A 21019-nucleotide genomic window follows, 5' to 3' on the forward strand; every position below is an offset into this window, starting at 1 on the left:
AGATTATGCAAAAATTCAGTAATCTTTACTAAGGTCTGAGAATTTTCAGATTAGACTTATTTAATTTCGTCTTTAAGATGTAGGTGGTATATAGCTTTTGTGTTTTAATTACTGAGATGTATTCTTTGTATATTTACAAGCTTTGTTTTTATTTTATTTACTGCTTGCTGATGCAGTAGTAGCAGAACTAGATGGTACCTCTGATTGGCCTCAGCAGAGAGACCACAACTGCTCATAGTATCTGAGATATTTAGGGTATGCTGCCCATTTTCTGTCCAGTAAAGGGAATGAGTCTCCATTTGTATATACTGTTAATATTCAACAAGGTAGACCTACAGCCAAGCAAATTGTAGTTAACCATTTCTTGCTTAACTGGAAATTCATGTTAAGACTTTAGAGTGGGCAAATAATACTTTGTTATTTATTGGTATTTTGCTGTCCACAGTACACCAAGACTCTAAAATCGTGTTAGTCTTCTTACTTTGATAGTGTAAATGCTTAGAAGGAGTAGTTTCAACTTGTGGAAAAAGTTATTAGAGCACAAATATAGGTAACTTTTAATAGCCTCTTTTTCTAGCTCTTTTAATAACTTAGTCCATTTCCTTTTTCTCTGTATTTGCTCTTTGTTAATGGTGATGATGTTGTCCTGCTACTTTTAAATTGCCTTGATTAGAGATTTTATCTCAACCATCATTAGAGATATATAAATCTATTATTTTGCGGGACTTTGAAAGGGTCATAGTATTCTTCTTTTTTTAATTAATTAATTAATTTTTGGCTGCATTAGGTCTTCGATGCTGTGTGCGGGCTTTCTCTAGCTGCGGCAAGCGGGGGCTGCTCTCCGTTGAGGTGCACGGGCTCTAGGCGCGCAGGCTTCAGTAATTGTGACACGTGGGCTTAGTAGTTGTGACTCGCTGGCTCTAGAGCCACAGGCTCAGTAGTTGTGGAGCACGGACTTAGTTGCTCTGTGGCATGTGGGATCTTCCCGGACCAGGGCTCGAACCCGGGTCCCCTGCATTGGCAGGCGGATTCTTAACCACTGCGCCACCAGGGAAGCCCAGGGTCATAGTATTCTTGCTGTTTTTCAAAATATATCTTACATTTGAACATTTGAAGATAAGCATTGCTGAATACGAATTAGTTTCGTACATACATACGTACATGTATATACGCATACACTTTTTAGATAAAAACAGTCACAGTATTAAGACAAGAGTCACCATAGGAAATATCATTAAATAGGTATGAAAAAGTCATGAAGATAAGTCAGCTGTCATCAGTGAGGTTAATGATTAATTTGGAAAAATGAGATTTTTCTTTTTCTTCCTCCTGACGCTTCCCTCTTTTGATTGGTTTTCACTGCTCTCGGAATGATGAATAAGAAAAAGAAAGAGAGAGGAGGAGAGAAAGAATGTGTATGTTTGTGCAGTTGGTGCATACAATTTATTTTAATGCTTTAAAATATAGTAATATTAATTTACCTTATGTATTCCATTTGAAGTAAAAATTTCTAATCTGCCATTATGGCTTAAAGCATATGTTGTATTTGTTATTATTATCATAGTGAAAATCTAAATTTTAGACTTCTCTGAATGTATTTTAATATTATTTGAATTGATCAGTGAGTTGAAATTATCTTTTCTTATAACATCAACGTACAATTGTATCTGAAACATAAATATTGTATGAACCTCGTTTTGGGGGACTTGCGGTTATTTTGACAATGATGGAGGTAAGATTCAAAAAGAACTTTGATTCATTTAATAGGGAGCTCAGTTACAAAATTTATTTTTCAGTTAAGTAAATCTTTGCAGTAGATACATGCAGAATTCAGATGCGTGTAGATTTTTGCACACTGAATTTGTTTCCTCTTCATTATGTCCTAGGAAAGGATTGTCCTTTCTTTCACCTCAGGTCACCAGTGACCTTTCCCAGTCCCTGTCTGTTCATGCTCTTTGCCCGCTGGGTCAGAGTGCGGGACTGCCCGTGTGCCACAGAGCCCTCTTTCCCGTGTTGTTAGCTAGACACCCTTAAACACCGTATCTGGATGTTGTCCATAACCTGGAAATGATTCTGTTAAACTGTTGATATTGGTAATGCTGCTTGGTAGCCAGTATTTTAATTTTAGTTATTGCGTATTATAAGTTGAAACAAACATTAGAATATTTTGCTCATTTTGCCCTTACAGTACAAACATTTTACAAAAATGAGGGTAAAATGGGAAATTGAGAATGATAATATTAGTGATGAGAAATGTGTCTGAAAAATATAATACAAAGATGTGAAACGTTTGGAGAGGATAAATGTAGAGAATGTTTTGTCCTAACTGATTATTCATTGCCCCTTAGCAAAAAAGTAAATCCTCCTCGGAGATTATGTTTTAGAAGGAAAAGTATAAATTAATCATCTCTTCTCTTCTCCCACGTCATTTTCATGCTTATCCTCATCTTCATCATCATCTCTGTCTGGTGTAGAAGTCCCACTGGGATTACCTTTGCTCTTGGGTTTTGTACATGTTTTTAGAAATCTCCTGTGTGAGTGTAGGATTACCTCTAATCTCAAAATTCTTGTCACCTCCAGTGGTTATAAGAATAGAGTCTGCTGCGGTTACTTGGATCTGCATTTGAATCTCACTACCACCACTTCTGGCCCTGTGATCCGAGCAATTTCTTTGACTTTTCACCTGTTTGTTTTGCTGAAAATGGGAATAAAAGTTCTTTTTCACAAGGTTATTGTCAGGATTACTTAAGATCATGTAAGTAAAGCACCTCAGTAAGTGGTGGCTCATTTTTGTTGTTAATGGTTAATTCTGGCTTGAGGTTCTTTGCTGCCTGCTTGGAGTGAAGGAATGGGAACAGATCTCTTACAACTTGTGAGTAGAACCCAGACACACAGGACAGGGCTCTCAGCCTGCAGCCAGCTGACTTTTGCTCCAGAGGGAAGCACTGTTGTAAAGAATGGTTAGCTTCTGGTAACACTGGTTCTGTTTGTGAGTTGAAATTTTTCTTGGGCTGAGAAATTTAACTTCAGTTTAGTGTGCTTCTGGAATGCATTCCAGGTTCCAAACAGCTTGACTTAGAGATGAACTTTAGTGTAACTTATTTGTAAATTATTTCAATAACGGTCACCAAGTAAAAACATACCCTGCTATTAATATCTCAGTTGATTTTATTTGTGTTTGTGTGTGCGTGTGTCAACAAAATTATCCAGAAAATATTCAAGATGAATGTAAATCTCTATTCAAAATAAGTTTGTTGGTCTAGGCTAAAACTGTATCCCCTTCCAGCCCAAGGGTGGGTGGTGGTTAGATTTGCACTGTTTATGTCTTGCTCAAGCTGCCTGCCTGTCATATGTTGGACCTGGTTCTCTCTCAGCCTTGTGTTGACCATCCTACCTATTCCTGGATCTCTAGCGGAGAAAGATAATTTTGCCCCAGTGTGTGTCTTGTGTGGAAGTGTAGATGGTTGATTTTCTCTGGGTGCTGACTTTTCTCTCTGCTGCTGGTTTCCTTAGCTGGGGAAGCTCTGATGCTAGTCATACATACAAACGACAGACTGCTGTGTCCTCATTCATCCTCATGTATCCTCAAATTCACTGTGGATGACATTTGTAGAAATTTATTTCTATTTAAGAATTATCACAGAGTAAAAACAGAAATTTGGGGGGGATTTTTGGGCTTAGGATTCAAATAGTTTGAATTCAGACATTCCTGTTTTTGCTTCTACTTGCCTGTGATCTTGAAAAAATTATGACTTCTCTGAAATTGCAATGTCTTCAGTAAAATGAGCCTCCTATCCTTATTGATAGTAGATTACATGAGCTGCCTAATGTAAAGAGCTAACAAATTCCTTCCTCCATACAGTAGGACTTAGTTTATTCCCATGTCATTTAGCCTCAAGCTCCTTATCTTTATTTTTTTTATTTATTTAAAAACTTTTTTAACATCTTTATTGGAGTATAATTGCTTTACAATGGTGTGTTAGTTTCTGCTTTATAACAAAATGAATCAGTTATACATATACATATGTTCCCATATCTCTTCCCTCTTGCATCTCCCTCCCTCCCACCCTCCCTATCCCACCCCTCTAGGTGGTCACAAAGCACCGAGCTGATCTCCCTGTGCTATGCGACTGCTTCCCACTAGCTATCTACTTTACGTTTGGTAGTGTATATATGTCCATGCCACTCTCTCACTTTGTCCCAGCTTACCCTTCCCCCTCCTCATATCCTCATGTCCATTCTCTAGTAAGTCTGTGTCTTTATTCCCATCTTACCCCTAGGTTCTTCATGACCTTTTTTTTTTTCTTAGATTCCATATATATGTGTTAGTATACGGTATTTGTTTTTCTCTTTCTGACTTACTTCACTCTGTATGACAGACTCTAGGTCCATCCACCTCACTACAAATAACTCAATTTTGTTTCTTTTTATGGCTGAGTAATATTCCATTGTATATATATGCCACATCTTCTTTATCCATTCATCTGTCGATGGACACTTAGGTTGCTTCCATGTCCTGGCTATTGTAAATAGAGCTGCAGTGAACATTGTGGTACATGTCTGTTTTTGAATTATGGTTTTCTCAGGGTATATGCCCAGTATCGGGATTGCTGGGTCGTATGGTAGTTCTATTTTTAGTTTTTTAAGGAACCTCCATACTGTTCTCCATAGTGGCTGTATCAATTTACTTTCCCACCAACAGTGCAAGAGGGTTCCCTCTTCTCCACACTCTCTCCAGCATTTATTGTTTCTAGATTTTTTTTTTTTTTTGCGGTACGCGGGCCTCTCACTGTTGTGGCCTCTCCCGTTATGGAGCACAGGCTCCGGACGCGCAGGCTCAGTGGCCATGGCTCACGGGCCCAGCCGCTCCGCGGCTTGTGGGATCTTCCCGGACCAGGGCACAAACCCGTGTCCCCTGCATCGGCAGGCGGACTCTCAACCACTGCGCCACCAGGGAAGCCCTCTAGATTTTTTGATGATGGCCATTCTGACCGGTGTGAGATTATATCTCATTGTGGTTTTGATTTGCATTTCTCTCATGATTAATGATGTTGAGCATTCTTTCATGTGTTTGTTGGAAGCTCCTTATCTTTAAAACGGGAATAATAACATGTAGCACAGTTTAACACAGCGTTAATTGAGAAAAGGGGGTGTGTATTCGTAGAAAATTTCTGGATGAGATATGTCGATCAGTAAACAGTGGAAGAGCTTGGGCATGTGTTAGTTTCCTATTACCATGTAATAAATTACCGCTAATTTAGAGGCCTAAAACAATGCCTTTTATTATGTCATGGTTTCTGTGGGTTAGCAATCTGGGCACCGTGTAGCCAAGTCCTCTGTTCAGGGTGTCAGTTGGGGCCAGGGTATCATCTGAGGTGTGGGGTTCTCTTCCAGGCTCATGTGGTTGTTGGCAGAATGTATTTCCTGCAGCTGTAGAACTTAGGGCAGCTTGCTTCTTCAAGGCCAGCTGGAGGGAGTCGCTGACTCTATTAAAGGGGCTCTCCTGATTAGGTCAGGCCCACCCAAGATAATCTCCCTTTTGATTAACTCAAAGTCAATCAGTTAGTGACCTTAATTTCATCTGCAAAGTCCCTGACCTTTGCCATATAATGTAAGTTAATCATGGGTTTAACATCCCAACATATTCACAGGCCCTTGCTGTGCTCATGGGGAGAGGATTATACAGGCTATGTACATCAGGGGCCAGGCATCTTGGGAGCCATCTGAGAATTCTGCCTACCACAGAGTGGGAATGGATTGGAAAAGATTTACATTCCTTAGTTCGTAGGGCTCTGAACTTTAAAAATTTTAACATAGTAACAATTCAAAAGCCCAAGACAAGTTTTTAGAGTTCACTTGACAGGAGAGTGCCTCCAGAACTTCTAAGTAAAAATTACGAAATTGAAATTCTAGAAGGAGTTTTAGCTCATATCTGTGAAGTCAACAGTAGCAGGTCTCAAATTTTATTGAGCGCTGAACAGTCCCTGAGGGACTGACCACCAGAAATAAGAAGTTAATGGTCCAGGGGAGCCCGGTGGTTTGCTCAGTGTCACAGCACCAGTGAGTGAGGGCTGGCAGTGAGCTGCCCGTTTCACCTGGTGCCTCACCTTTGTCTCTCTGAGTATAAAATTATACAAATCTACATTATTAAGAATTTTTCCTTAGTAAACAGTGGAAGATGAACATTTAGTAAGCAGGTGAACCTAAACTTGAGTACTGTAGATTGAAATCAGTCCCCTAAGCGGAGAGGCTTACCCACTGTTTGTTAAAATAGGAGGCTGTCTCTGCCACATCTTTTCAGGTAGACCCTTGCTCTCTCCTTAATAATCCTTTAGGACTCAGGTGAGCAATTGAATTATAGCAGTCTCTTCATGTTCAACTGGATCTACCCAGAGGAACCTATAGAAATCAGACATGGAATTGGCTGCGGTTCAGAGATACTTCTCTTTAAAACAATCTATCAAAGCACCCACCAAAGAGGTTATCCGAGGAATTCTGGTAAAAATAATTCTGTTTAAAAGACACTTCAAACTTACAGGAGTTTTTCGGTATTTTGATTCTTTTGAAGGAAATAAATAGAAAAATCATGGAAATAAGTCATAGTTTATGTGGTTGGCATCTCTTCGTATTGCATTGTTGTAGCCTCACATCATATTATGTAAGTGAGAAGCGCCAGTCTGAGGTGTGCTGTGCAGCACAGTAGCCTTTGGGTACATGTGGTTGTTGAGCACTTGAAGTGCGGCTGGTACAATTGAGGAGCTGATTTTGGAATTTTATTTAATTTTAATGAATTTAAAGTTAAATAGATGCATGTGGTTAGTGGTTGTCATAATGACAGCACAGAATATAGAACGTTTCTCTTGTCATAGCAAGTTCATTTGAGCAGTGCTGGTGTAAGTGAAGGTAGTTTATAAGTTCATGTGATAAAGAGCCAACTAAACGAGTTTTAATATCCATTCTGGTTCTCAAATTCTGTGCTTTATTGTTTCCTATAAATTACTTTAAAATGCATTTTATTAGGATATGTAGGTTTATTTTATTAATGAGTGTCTAAGTTGCTCATCTTCCTGCATATATATTTTTACTTTTATGCAGTGAAACCAGTTTTTATGTTGTTTTAAAAGGAACTTAGTTTTTTTAAGCATCACAGAATTCCCACTATTAAATAAAGAAGCTAGAGGCACATGAAATTCATAAAGAATATTCCATTTAGTTTATATTTTTAACTCTCCGAAACCATGCGTTGAATGAGCCTGCCCCCTGCCCCCATGAACACATTTATTTTTGATTCAGTTTGATCTACTAACTTATCTCAATAGCCATAACATCAGATTTATTTAAAAATTCCTTCATAACCATTTAGTGACAATTCTTTACTCTGATTATGAATAGAAAACAGGAAACTATTGAGATGTGTATTTGTGGTTATAATGAAAACATGTGTTGTGGTCTGTGTCTTTTTGTTTTATTTCCAACTCCCGAACTTCTTGGCCATTCTGGTTATTTTTTACGTGGCTTAAACAGAGGTTTTCTGTGTATCTCAAAAGTTTTCCTTATGGAACGTTTTTCTACAACATTTTGCTCGATTAATTTAGATGTGATTTCCCAAAGGGCACCTAACTTAAAAAAATTATTTTATTCATTCAGGGATTGACAATGCCCAGGTTTTAGGAGAACAAAAAAACCCCAGAGAGTGTGGGGAGGAGTGAAGTAAAAACTGTGGTTTTGAATTTTGAGTTTTCACTGTGGGTATATTTCAACGCTATCTACGTACATTTTACTTTTAATACTCTGGATAAAGACGTGCAACCTAAACAAGTTCACATTGACTGCAGTTCAGGGTTTAAAGCGTGTAAACTCTTTGGGGAGCTTTAGTTTTATAAACCTTGTAATAACAGAGTCATATGAGTCCTGCAATCATTATTCATACTGCTTAGTTTCTCACAAGGGAAGCATTATTGACTCTTCTTTCTGCAGAGCATACCTCATTTTAAAACACAGTGAATTATGGTTATCAAATAGTGTTGTATAGTAAATACTCTTGTTTGGTTAATGGACATGAAAGGCTAATTGTGTGGAGATAGAGAGCAAAGTGTTGCAATTTTGCCTAAGATTGGAGAGGGTAAAGGTTAAATTGTTCCTTGAAAACGTAAAAACGCAGAACAGAAAACAACCCTCAGTACTGTTCTCTTGCCATCTTCACACAAGACATATTATGTCAATGAAATTCAGAGAACTAAAAAGCCAAGTGAAAGCAGGTATAAAAATCTCCTATCTTTTAGTTTACCTTTTGTTAGATATTGGCAGGTTTGTTACAACTCAGTGGGTAGCATCACCCGGAACGTAGAGTGTATTGGCTGTGTTTTGTTGTGTTGTTTTATCTGTAGCGTCAGCGTTTCAAATATACATTTTTACTTATCCCAGCCTATCTTCAACGTTTATTATACCACTGCATGGGTAGTGTAAGAACCTTACAGCAATGTACTGTTTTCTCCCCTTGGGCCTTTTTGCTATTATTATCACAGGTTTAATTAACCACTTATACATTTTATTTACCCACCTTTTGATGGATATTTGGGTTGTTTCACTTTTTGGTTATTATGAATACTTCTGCCAGGAACAGTCATGTGTTGAGTCTTTCTGTAGACGTCGTAATGTTTTCATTTCTCTTGAGTAGTTACCTACTAGTGGAATTTTGCTAGGACATGTGGTAAATTTCTGTTTAACAATTTAAGAAAGTGCTAAGCTGCTTTCCACAGTGTCTGTACCATTTTACATTCCTGCCAGCGATGTGCCTCCCCACATCCTCACCAATCCTCATCCTTTCACCTTCTTTCTCTTCTTTGTTAGCCATTCTTGTGGATGTGACTGGGGTTTTAATTTGCATTTCCATAATAGCTAGTGATACTGAACATCTCTTCATGTGGCATTCACCATTTGTATACCTTCTTTAGGGGAAATGTCTATTCAAATCTTTTGTCCCTTTTTTTTTTTTTTTTGGCGGTACGCGGGCCTCTCACTGTTGTGGCCTCTCCCGTTGTGGAGCAGAGGCTCCGGACGCGCAGGCTCAGCGGCCATGGCTCACAGGCCCAGCCACTCCGCGGCATGTGGGATCTTCCCGGACCGGGGCACGAACCCGTGTCCCCTGCATCGGCAGGCGGACTCTCAACCACTGCGCCACCAGGGAAGCCCCTTTTGTCCATTTTTAAATTGAATTATTTTCTCTTCTTCTTATTGAGTTTTTAAGGGTTCTTTATATATCCTGGCTACAAGTTCTTTATCAGGTATAATTGGCAGATACTTTCTCACAGTCTGTGGCTTATCTTTTCACTTTCTCAAAGGTATCTTTTGAAGGCTCACTCCCCCAAAGCCTTTACTGAAGTTCAGTTTATCATTTCTAAAACCACATCCGATTTTTCTGTGAAGTGTATGATTGCTTCATTTTTGAAAGATATTTTCACTGAATATAGAATTTTAGTTTGACCGTATTTTTCTTTCAGTACTTTAAACACATTGCTCCGTTGTCTTCTGGTTTTCTGTTTCTGACAAGAAGTCTGTCTTCTTGTCCTTTGCGTAATGTGTTATGTGCACCCACCCCCCTTAAAATTATCACTGGTTTTAGGCAGTTTGATCATTATATGCCTGTAGTCATATGTATAGCTGTGTGGCTGTAGTTTTCTTTGTCTTTTCCTTGGAGCTCATTGACTGTTTTGGATCTGTGTATTTACAGATCATCAAATTTGGAAAATTTTCAGCCATTTTTTCCTTCAAAACTGATATTGAGAGAATATTATTTCTTCCATAAATTTTGTTATTGCCTTTGAGTTTTACTGTGTAAACATGCGCTAGACATCATTTTAGTGTTGTTTTGAAAGAAACGTGGAAGTCCCAGTATATGGTACAGAATCCGTTTCTTCACCATGAAAAATCTTCGTTCTTCTGCAATACAAATTATTAAACCCTGTCGTGTGTCATTATGTAAAAAGTTATTTTCACTGTGCTACTTTATTAGATGGATCTTTACTTAAAAACCTATTTAGTTCCATGGTAGGAGTGTCTTCATTAATATAATCCAAAAAAGAATTTAATTTGAGAGTTTTGTTAGTTTAAAAAAGAACTGTTTCCTTTGGAGAATCATAAGTTCTACCTTGCAGTAGGATATATTTAAATGTGATAATATTACTTTTTCCAGCTACATATCTTTTTCCAGGCTTCCTTATTATAGCAGAATCAAACTGTTATTCTGTTTGTTCCAAATCTCTTTCCATTTTTTATCCAGATGGCAGCTGACTCAAGTGTACATGATAGTACATTTACATTTTTGAGTTAAAAGTAATAAACCTGTTTTTTTGTTTGTTTTTTGTTTTGTTTTGTTTTGTTGGTGTTTTTTGGTTTGGTTTTGTTTTTAGCTGTTGAATTGCTTGATGAATGAAAGAAGATTTAAATGTCTTCGGTGCTTATGTCTCAGTTTGTAAAATGAATAATCCTGAAAGTACTAGTAGTGTTGATAATGCTGCCTGATTGTGATTTAAGAATTTTACTTTCTGTCATTTGCATATTCTTCTGCTTACAGTATCATTGAAAATTCTCAATTTACAGAGATCCCACCTTTGCAAAGATAAGTATATAGTATATCATGTTATAATAAAGTACCTATCTAAAGTAACTGCTGAAATGCCTAGTTGGAAACTTTTACCCTTTCTAGGTCAAGTTCCCGTGTTTCCCTTATACAGAATAAGGCAAACGGACTCAGCTGTAAACTCTCTGTATCCTGCCATGGGGAGAAATTACCCACCCCAGTGACAGGTATGGGAGGCTGGGAGGACGGGACGCTGCTGCTCATTTTCTTTGCTGCTGAGGGTATTAGAAATTACTACTTGCTCTACCTGAATTTGCACTTGGTAATGGTCCAGGAACATTAGAGATTTGCATGAAATACACACATGAATTATTTTTAGTCAGTTCGTTCTTCCTTTTAAATGCTGAATGCAATGTGGCTTTTCTTTCTTTCTTTCTTTTTTTAAAACCACCCAATTTAAAAGACTCTAAAGAAAGTATCTTTAAAAGTTTAGTATTTCTCATTAAACAATCATCAAAATTTCTAATAAGGCTTAGATCCATAATTATAGTGTTATAATTTGATTAGTATATCTGGAAAAGAATTGAGCTCCTTTCTGTGTGCCAGGCAGTGTGCCGACTACTGGGGATACGGAGTTGAAATTCATGGTGGCTTCCCCTGAGGGGGGTGTGTGGTCGAGTGGCAGAGGCACTCCCTGAAGCGGTGGCATGGAATGAACTCTGTGTTGTCAGCTGAGGCCCTGTAGGAGACCCAGTGAGGGTTACTCTGCAGCTGAGGGAAGACCTTTCAGACTGTGGAGAGGGTCTGTCCTGTGCAGCAGTGTGGAGACTGTACATTGCAGAGGGGGCAGTCGTTTTCCATGTGCCAGGAGCTGAGATTTTAGCTTGAAGCATCGAAGAGCCTTCGACATACAAAGTAGTGCATAGATCTTGGTGGATGTTTTTGGAGGTAACCTCTTTCAATCATTTTCATTCACTGCAAGAAACAATTTCATGGTAAATCTACTCAGTATTTATTTTGATACTTACATTTTGGTATAGATCTCTGTCATCCTGGCAGTTGTGTGAAACCACTGTTCTTTTTTTTTTTTAATACATTTATTTGTTTGTTTTTATTTTTGGCTGCACTGGGTCTTCGTTGCTGCATGTGGGCTTTCTCTAGTTGCGGTGCGCGGGCTACTATTCGTTGCGGTGCGCGGGCTTCTCATTGCGGTGGTTTTTCTTGTTGTGGAGCATGGGCTCTAGGTGCATGGGCTTCAGTAGTTGTGGCTCGCGGACTCTAGGTGCGTGGGCTTCAGTAGTTGTGGCACACGGGCTTAGTTGCTCCGCGGCATGTGGGATCTTCCCAGACCAGGGCTCGAACCTGTGAACCCTGCATTAGCAGGCGGATTCTTAACCACTGTGCCACCAGGGAAGCCCCACTGTTCTTGTTTAATTCATGACTTGGCTAGAAAAACAAAAGGTGTCTAATTTCTTGAGACTTCTAGCAAGCATCCTCCCTTATCTACTTCTGTGTGTGATGCCAGAGCTGTCCGGACTGTGAGAAGGCACCGCGAGTCTCTTTTCTCTAAGACTGCCCACACACTCACATTAGCTGTGGATGCGCAGGGCAGATGAGGTTTGGTTTGGTTTTATTGAGGGGTGGTAGTAAAGCAGGGAATGGGAGGTAATTAATGGCCTACTTAACTGAAATTGGGAAATGGAGAGTGTCTGCCTCTCTTCATGTCTAGTGTATAGAGTCAAACGTGGGAAAACAACAATGGCTTAAAGGCACATATGTCCCTCTTTAAGTTTTCAAAACTAGATAAAATTTAGAAAAGTGTAATTCATCGGTGATACAAAAAAATCAAACGAAACTGTCTTTTTAATATAAAATATTGATATGTCTGTATATCCTTAAATGTGCATTCATACAATCGTTAATATATGTTATTTTTTAAATTCGGTATTTTTTGATGACCTTTGCGTAGATGAGGATTATAGCTTGCTTTCCACCCTCTCTTTCCCACTCTTCACCATCCTCCCAATGTAATTACATCTCAACTTTTGGTTAAGGCTATATTACTATTTTCATTATTGTATCATTTAAAGTATTGTTCATATTAATGTAAGTAGTATACAGTACTATAATTACACTTCCTTTCTTGGGTAACTTTTAGCTTTGTCTAGAGTTAAAATTTGCCTCATTTTTTTCTCATGGTTGGTTTTCTTTGAACATCCAACTAGCTCTTCCCACACCCTTCACCAGCTCAGCAATAAGACAGTTTTTCATCCTGTCGTTACCTATCAGATACTTGTTTTCAACGCTATTTTTTTCCTCTTAAGAGACATACTTTCTGAATTTCCAGAGTCTCCTATCCCAATTTGGAGTGGTTGTTATTTTTAGGTGTATACAGCTGTATCCTGGGGTGTCCCTTCATTATTTTTCTGACTCTTAGCCTCTTATTTATGGATCTTCTGTTTCCTAAATCACTTATTTGATTGTGCACAATCTTCAGTAGCTTCATGAGAAAGTGTGCTTGGGAGATAAATTTTTTGACCTTGTATTTTTAAGATACCTTCAGTATATGCTCACATTTAAATAGCTTGGCTAGGCTAGACAGAATAATCTATGATGGACATAATTTTCTCTAAGAATTAAAAAAATAAAACCTTCTAACTTCTGACATTCTTGCCTTCAAACATCTCGTGTCGCTGTTGAGAAATTAGATGCCGTTTTGCTGAGTGGTCCTTTCTTAGTATGTGACCTACTCCCCCATCCCTTCTAGGAGCTGTTAGGATTTTTCACCCATGTTCTAAAATAATGAAGTGGGTTTCTTTGGATTTTTGTTGTTGTTGTTGTTCTTCAGCAACACAGTTGTTGAATTGTGTGCTGGGCACTAAGTTTATACTAGTCTTCATTTCTGGGCAATTACGAGATTTATTTGATAATTTCTCTCTCGCCCTTTATCTACTCTAATTCTGAAACTCCTGTTGGTTGGATTTGGAAACTGGATTGATCTTTTCTTTCCTCTACTAATTTTTCCATTCCTTTATTATTTTCTAAGAGATAATGTTGATTTTATCTTACAACCTGATTATTATTTTATTTTTCTTTTTATATTTTTTATTTCAAAGTGTTTATACTCTGTTGCTTTTTGATAGCATCCTTTATTTGTTTCATGCAATAAATGCAATATCTTTTTTTCCCTTTGAAAGAGAATGTTATTTAAAAAAATGTTTCTTCTATTTCTTGCATCGTCTCTGTTTCTTCTGAGTTATTCTTTTTACTTTTTATAATCTCTCTTATGCCAGAGGCTTTGCTCAAGAGTGTTCTTACACGAGTGTGAAGTACTGAACTACTGTTGGGAAGCTCTCCAACAGTTGGAAGTGTTGGAAGTGAGCTGGACTTGTGGACTGGCAGGCGTTTCTTTAGGGCCATCATGTTATCAGCCAGCTTTCTCACTGGGGACTTCGTCAGGTTGATGTCTGAAAATCTTTTTCTCTGGAGTTCATCGTTTTTTTTTTTCCGGAGGAGGTACCTGTAGTCTTCTGCTTGGAGAGATGGTGAGTGATGTCTACGCTTGGCTGCTGACATCCTGGAGCTGGATTAGGGAAGGGGGTTTCAGGTCTCAGTGCTCAGTACTTATCTCATTACAGCCTGTTGCCATCTCCTGGGCTGTCTCCTCCCTGGGAGCCCTGAACATTTCTGGTTCCATGTCTACAGAGAATCCCCCTTATCCAATAGGGATGGTAGTGGTCTGATGCTTTGGATTTGCAGACTTTCATTTAATTCCCTTGATTTTAGTCTGGAGATCCCCAGCTCTTGAGTTTTCCAGGTTATGCAGGCTATCTTGGTTTGTTCCTTATTGATACCCTATGTCTTGTGCCCCTCAGACATTTAGGATTGGCCTTCCTTCTCTCTGAGTTGTTTCTCATCCTTCCATTTCCTTTTACATCTGCATATATTGTTAGTAATTGTTTCGGTTAGTGGATAACCTCAAAACCTCATTTTATGAAAGCAATCATTTGATGATCTCTCCCTGTTTCTTTGGGTCAGGAATTCAGGAAAGGTGAGGTTTTGGCCAGCCGTCTCTCACATGGTTGCAGACAAGACATTGGCTGGAGTTGGGAGGAGGGCACAGAGCAGCTCGCAGTTGGCTGGTCATCGCTTCCTGATGTACCAGAGCAAAAGCTTAGAGACAGAAAACAGTGTAGCATGGTTGTGCTGCAGCGGTAGTGCGGCCTAGCTCCAGAAATAGGAGTAAGCCATGGGAGATGGACCCATTAGCTGAATAATCATTGGAACTAGTTCTCTTTTCAGCTTTCCCTTGGGTCTTTTCAAATTTCTACTTAAATCTTTTCTCAAAATACAATTTTCAGATCCTTATTTTTGTCCCACGGGGCTCTTATTCTGCTGTTTTAAAGGAACCTGAACATGACTGTGGAAGAAAAGGACATTCTGGATACATGAGAAATGCGCCAAAGCAGTTATTTTCCAAATTGGGATTTGGATCTCCTTGGACCTGTTTGGTGTCTGCTGGCATTTTAGGAATTTTCGAGGGGTGTGTCATGATGATGTGACGTTACTGGAAAGTAAAGTGAGGAAAAGCAGCTCTCTCTGAATGCTTTGGAGAAGGTTCCAGGGAGGGAAGCCGTGGGCGGTGCAGGTGCTGTAGGTGGAAGCTGCTGTGTGGCTGCATCTCCAGCACAGATCTGGAAAGAAATCAGAAGATTTCGCGCAGCTAAACAGAGCGCATTTCAGAAACTGTTTTTGCGAGTAAAGACCTTCATTTCCAGATAAACATGGTAGATTATTGCTAAACACTGCTTTATTTTTTAAAAAGTTCTTATGGAAAGAAAGCTTCGGTGTATTTTAAACATTTTGAGATGCTTTCAGGCTGTGGCTCTTAAGGGCAGCCCATGACATATTTTATTGGTAGCAGACTTTGAAAGAAAAAAGAGTAAAGAGTAGTGAGAATATTGTGTTCTGTAAAAATTACTAAAATGATTTTAAATCGATAGTAGCCTTTGGATTGTCCCTTTCTAAAATCAATGTAATAATATCCCCCGCTTTGAGAAACTTAGCTGGCAAAGTCTTATTTAGTGTTTGTGTATAGAGCGTAAAGAAAGGTTTTTAATTCAGAGTAAATGTTCACGTTCAAAAGACAGTACATGAATCTGGAAGAAGGAAATCTTTGAATTGTAAGGCTGTCTGCTCACATTTAATTGGCCCATGTTTAAACATGGGTTGCAACGGATCATTTGCTATTTAACGGGCATTAACGACCTCAGCTAACTCCTGTTTTTATATTGCATTGGCTGTTTATTTTTTGTTAATTTACTTTAGTATTCAGCTTCCTATAGACAAAGTTTTTCTTTTTATAAGTATAAAAAACTACTGTGTCTTGAATCTTTCTCTTTTTATTAAAACTTTTATACAGATATTGGGTTTAATTGCATATGCTTTTTATGTAGTCCGAGAACCATATTGATAATAAAGCTTGAACATCTGCACGTTGTTGCAAAACTTAATTCTGCAAGAAAACTCACACCGAAGTGTCATGATACCGTCCAGATCATCTTTAGAAAGTCGCTTGTGCCCTGCCTTTCTCCTTGCATCAGCCTGCAGGAACTGATAGGCTCACTGCAGCAAAGCCAAAACAGAACCTTTACAACTTTCATTTTGAGAGGAGATGTTCCATTGTACGAGGTAATTTTCACTAGTATTCTTACCTCCTGCTATTTTTCTGTCAATTTTTTATCAATTTCTACCAAATTTCCTTTGCTTGGAAGGCTTTTGTCTTTTTTAAAATTAATTAATTAACTTATTTTTGGCTTCATTGGGTCTTCATTGCTGCACGCGGGCTTTCTCTAGTTGAGGCGAGCGGGGGCAACTCTTCGTTGTGATGCGCGGGCTTCTCATGGCGGTGGCTTCTCTTGTTGCAGAGCACGGGCTCCAGTAGTTGTGGTGCCTTGCGGGCTCCAGTAGTTGTGGCTCGCGGGCTCTAGAGCGCAGGCTCAGTAGTTGTGGCGCACGGCCTTAGCTGCTCCATGTTGTGTGGGATCTTCCTGGACCAGAGCTCGAACCTGTGTCCCCTGCATTGGCAGGTGAACTCCCAACCACTGTGCCACCAGGGAAGCCCGGAAGGCTTTTGTCTTTGATCTGTCAAGATTCACACTAGTGAGGGAGGAGAGCAGGGAGGCTCTCAGCCCTTCATTTCAGAGTTACTTAATTCCCGTTTGAATTACTTGTCTACCCTCAGGTGTCATGATTTCAGGGTGGATTTTTTTGTTAGACACCCTCACCTTCCTCTCATCCCCTTAACTAGTTAAGTGAGCAGCACCTCTCAAACAAGTTCATGACTAATGTTTATTAAAGAGAGGATTTTGTTTCAATTCTAATTTCTGTTTAGTAAAAAGATTTTAAGTTTCCAAGTTTGGTTGGCTAATGATTTCTAAGCATTATTCAAAGTATAAACCTTCTGCCGACTAAGCATTACAGACAAGTTAGCCAGGACTGACGCTTAGACTCTTAGGTTTGAATCTGGCTCTGCCACTCACTTGTGCAAATTGTCTGATTTCTTTATGCTTTAGTTTCCTTGCCTGTCAAATGGGACAATAATACGTTCGTCTTAGCCTAAGATTAACATGTAATGCAATTAGAACACTGCCTGGCACATAGCAATTACTCAGTAATTAACTAGCTGTTGCTATTACTATTATTATTAAAAGACCCATAGATCCTTTTACACAGACTACAGTCAACTTTTTTTAAAAGCTAGTGCTACCATTTTTTAAGGAAACAACTCTTAGCATAACAGTAGTAAAAGTGATTAAACAGGGCTTCCCTGATGGCGCAGTGGTTGGGGGGTCCACCTGCCCATGCGGGGGACGTGGGTTCGTGCCCCAGTCCGGGAGGATTCCACATGCCGCGGAGCGGCTGGGCCCGTGAGCCATGGCCGCTGAGCCTGCACGTCCGGGGCCTGTGCTCCGCAACGGGAGAGGCCATGGCAGTGAGAGGCCCGCGTACCACAAAAAAAAAAAAAAAAGTGATTAAAACAAGATTAAAACACTTCGCTTTCACGGCTGCGGGCCCGGGTTCAATCCCTGGTCAGGGTACAAAGATCCCACAAGCAGCATGGTACAGCCAATCTCCCCCAAAACAAAATATAAAGCAAAACAAAATAAAACCCCACAAACTGTCTACTCATTATAAGTAATTTATAAAACACTAGAAAATATAAAAGCGGTAGTGGATACTTGGCTCTCTTCCATTCCAGAGAGAGAGTTAATTACAGCTGATGTTTTTATCTATTTCCTGAATGTTAATCTTCAGTGACTACAAGTTGTTGGAAGCTCTCGTAGCTGTACTACACAAAGCCAGTGCATGAATTGAAGAAATTCTAAATTTTTACTGCTGGTGGATTGTCATTTAGTAAGGACTGTTGGGTCACACACATTTGGGTTTTAATCCCAGTTGGCCCACTTGATGGCTGTGTGACTATGGCCAATTTACTTAACATCTGTCTCTAAACATCTCTAAACCTACGTTACCTTGTCTGTAAAATGGAGATGGTGACCCATTCACAGGGCTGCTCTGAGGAGTCGGTGAGATCATGTTTGCCATTCACTCATTAGTGTGCACACAGATAAGACGCCCAGTCAGGGAGGTGGTGGTCATAGCTGCAGACGTAATAGTATTTCTTGTTATTTCGCATATGTTGAGAACCTTCTCTGCTGCTGCCATGCGGGGTGGTGATAAGAAATAGTGATCTAATATTTCATCAGAGACATCTAAGCTTGTAGTTTATCCCTTTAGTGTAATTCTTGCCAGTTAATTTGGTTTTTAACTTTACAGTGAGTAATGTAAAATTTCTTACACAAATAGCATTTACTTAACTTTGATTCAGTGAGCACTTAAGGAGCATGTGCTGTATTGCCAGGCACTGGGCTTACCGTCCTGGGAGTGCAAATGTGAACAGCATGTGGCTTTGGTCCTTCAAGAACTTAAGAGTCTGGTGAATCGTAGAGTCAGTGAACTGGATAGAGAGCCAAGGAGGATTTCCATAACTTTTTGTTTTATTTTATGTTTTTGCTGTATTGTGCTTAATAATTAGGTGTCATAAATGGCTTTTCGTGGCTAATAATATTTCATAGTCAAGACGATTAATAATTACAACTGTAGTGGTAACAATAAGTAACATTGATTGAGGGTTAACTTGTGAGCCGGGCACTTTTGCAAGCGTTTTACAAGTATTAACTAATTTAATTTTCACAGCACTCCTACGAGGACTCTTATTTGTCCTGTTTTATGTTCATGCTCTGAGGAGCAGTAACTTGGCCATGATTGCACAGCTGACATAAATGGCAGGGTTAGAATTGGAACCCTGACGGTGAGGCCCCACAGACCCTACTGTGCTGGCCTGTAGTGATATTCATTAGAAAATGGGGGTCCATCGAGGATTGCTGACAATATTGCACCAATTTAGAATTGGAAATCTATATGTCTTGCATCCATCTTGAATTTCAGAAATTTAAAGGACATTTTCATGAATACAGTGTCAGGATATTGACTTTCAATTTACTTTAATTAAGAATAATTGGAACTTAATGTGTTCATAAACATAAAAAGTAATTACTTTAAATGTCCTGATTCCCACTCCCACAAACATTTTCGGTACTTCAAAACTTCTATTGAAATTGGATGCAGTAATTGAATTTTTTTGGTAAAAAGTTCAATTGGATGCAAACTAATTTGCATCCAATTGAAATTGGATGCAAAAACTTGTAAAAATTGCTCTTTATTTTTACCGTAATTTGCTCCTCATGTATATGTTTGTTCAAGTATAAGTTTTTAAATTCTTAATATTGAAAATTGTCCAAACACGGGTAACAAAATTGTAATCCTAACAAAACAATATCTTAAGAATAGTCAACAAAGTTACAAAGATACATCTCTTGTTCTGAACAATAACCAAAACATAGTTGCTTAATTTTAATTTTTTCACAACAGAAATATTTCATATGTAGTGTTTAGTATGGGATGTAATATTTTAACATATAATAATAACTATACAATATAACATATAAATGTTAATTGCACTAAGCTTACATTTTAGCTTTGGGTTTATGATTTTCAGAGGTAAATATAGATATAGACACAAGTGTGCTTGTGTGTGTTTGTGCAGGACTTCATTTGGGAGAGCCATTTGGTTGCCCCTTTCTAGGTTTGCAGGTTCAAGGGAAAAAAATCTGACTAAACAAAAATGTTATCTATTAACATCGCATCATGTTTTAAATGCTCCTTCCAACTTGTTCAAAATCATTGAAAGATCATAATTATAAAAAATGAAAATCCAATGACTTTCGTTTCATTTTCACAGCCGTAGAATATAGAATATGGTTAGTGTGTTTTCAGCGATTCTCCAGCTATGTTCTAAATATGTTTTCCATTTTGGTGTGTGCCTCTTTGTGCTTCCTCTGTTTGTTTTCCGTATCAGAAAATGAGCCCAGTGAACAGAAGGACAGAAGGCCAGCACCAAGGCCTTGCCTTCTGGAGCGGGAGGTTTTCAGCGTGGGCTCCCATCTGTTGGGCCTGTTCACTGATAAAGCTTGCAGGAGCTGTCCTGGCTCCCCAGACGTGTCCTGTTCTGCTCACAGGCCACTGGGCCTTGGAGAGTCGGCTCAGCTGTAGAGAAGTCCCATTAGGCTTCTAGGCACCACAGTGATGCAGTGGCACGAAGGTTGGCAAGCAGGTATGGGATTTGAGTGAGCCACCGGCTACAGAAAGGATTGTGGGAGCAGCGACGCAGTGTCTTTCTTCTGGGGGCCAAGTTTATGTTTTGGATTTAAAAAGAAAACTAACCATGATTAAGAAAACAGTATTCAGTGAACTAAAAGACACACCTTATTAATAGGTCTAAAATTCAAATGCCTCCTGTAGAGGATTGAGATTTACTCAGTGGTGGGTATTCTAACTGTTACAAGGGATAAGGGAAATTTCTTTTTATCAGATTTTTAGCAGAAGTATTCTGTTAGACACACGGCGTAGTGACTCTAGCACACAAACATTTCCTATTTTGTGAGATGTTTGTGTTACTCCATTTTATATTAGTTTGTAGATAGGCATGTTGCTTGGATATAAAATATTTTAGACCTTTAAGGTCTTAATATTATATTTTGAAAAATTCTCTAAAATAACTTTTCTTCCAAGTGGCCATCAGGAAGTTGTATATCTAATGACAATACCAAGGCTGCTTTTGTACAACTGTCTTAACTTTCAAAATTTTCTGAGTGCGGTAGAAATAATACTTGTTCTGTTGACAAGCACTGATTGGAACCATTGCTGTTTCATAAAGGGTAGAAACAAAAAGTGTTGTTTTTTTTTTGAAACAGTCTAGTGACTTGTGATGATTAACTTTTGAATTTCTGTTGATAAACATATGGACAATACATTCTA

General features: G+C 38.8%; 1 protein-coding gene across 7 annotated transcripts in view; it reads left to right on the top strand.

The window, feature by feature from the left end:
• Positions 1 to 21019, top strand: part of ARID1B (AT-rich interaction domain 1B) — a 412486-nt gene that overhangs the window by 185139 nt on the left and 206328 nt on the right. The gene's annotated exons all lie outside the window — the stretch shown is intronic.

The sequence above is a fragment of the Stenella coeruleoalba genome, assembly GCF_951394435.1.
Source record: "Stenella coeruleoalba genome assembly, chromosome: 12".
NCBI classification, from domain to species: Eukaryota; Metazoa; Chordata; class Mammalia; order Artiodactyla; family Delphinidae; genus Stenella; species Stenella coeruleoalba.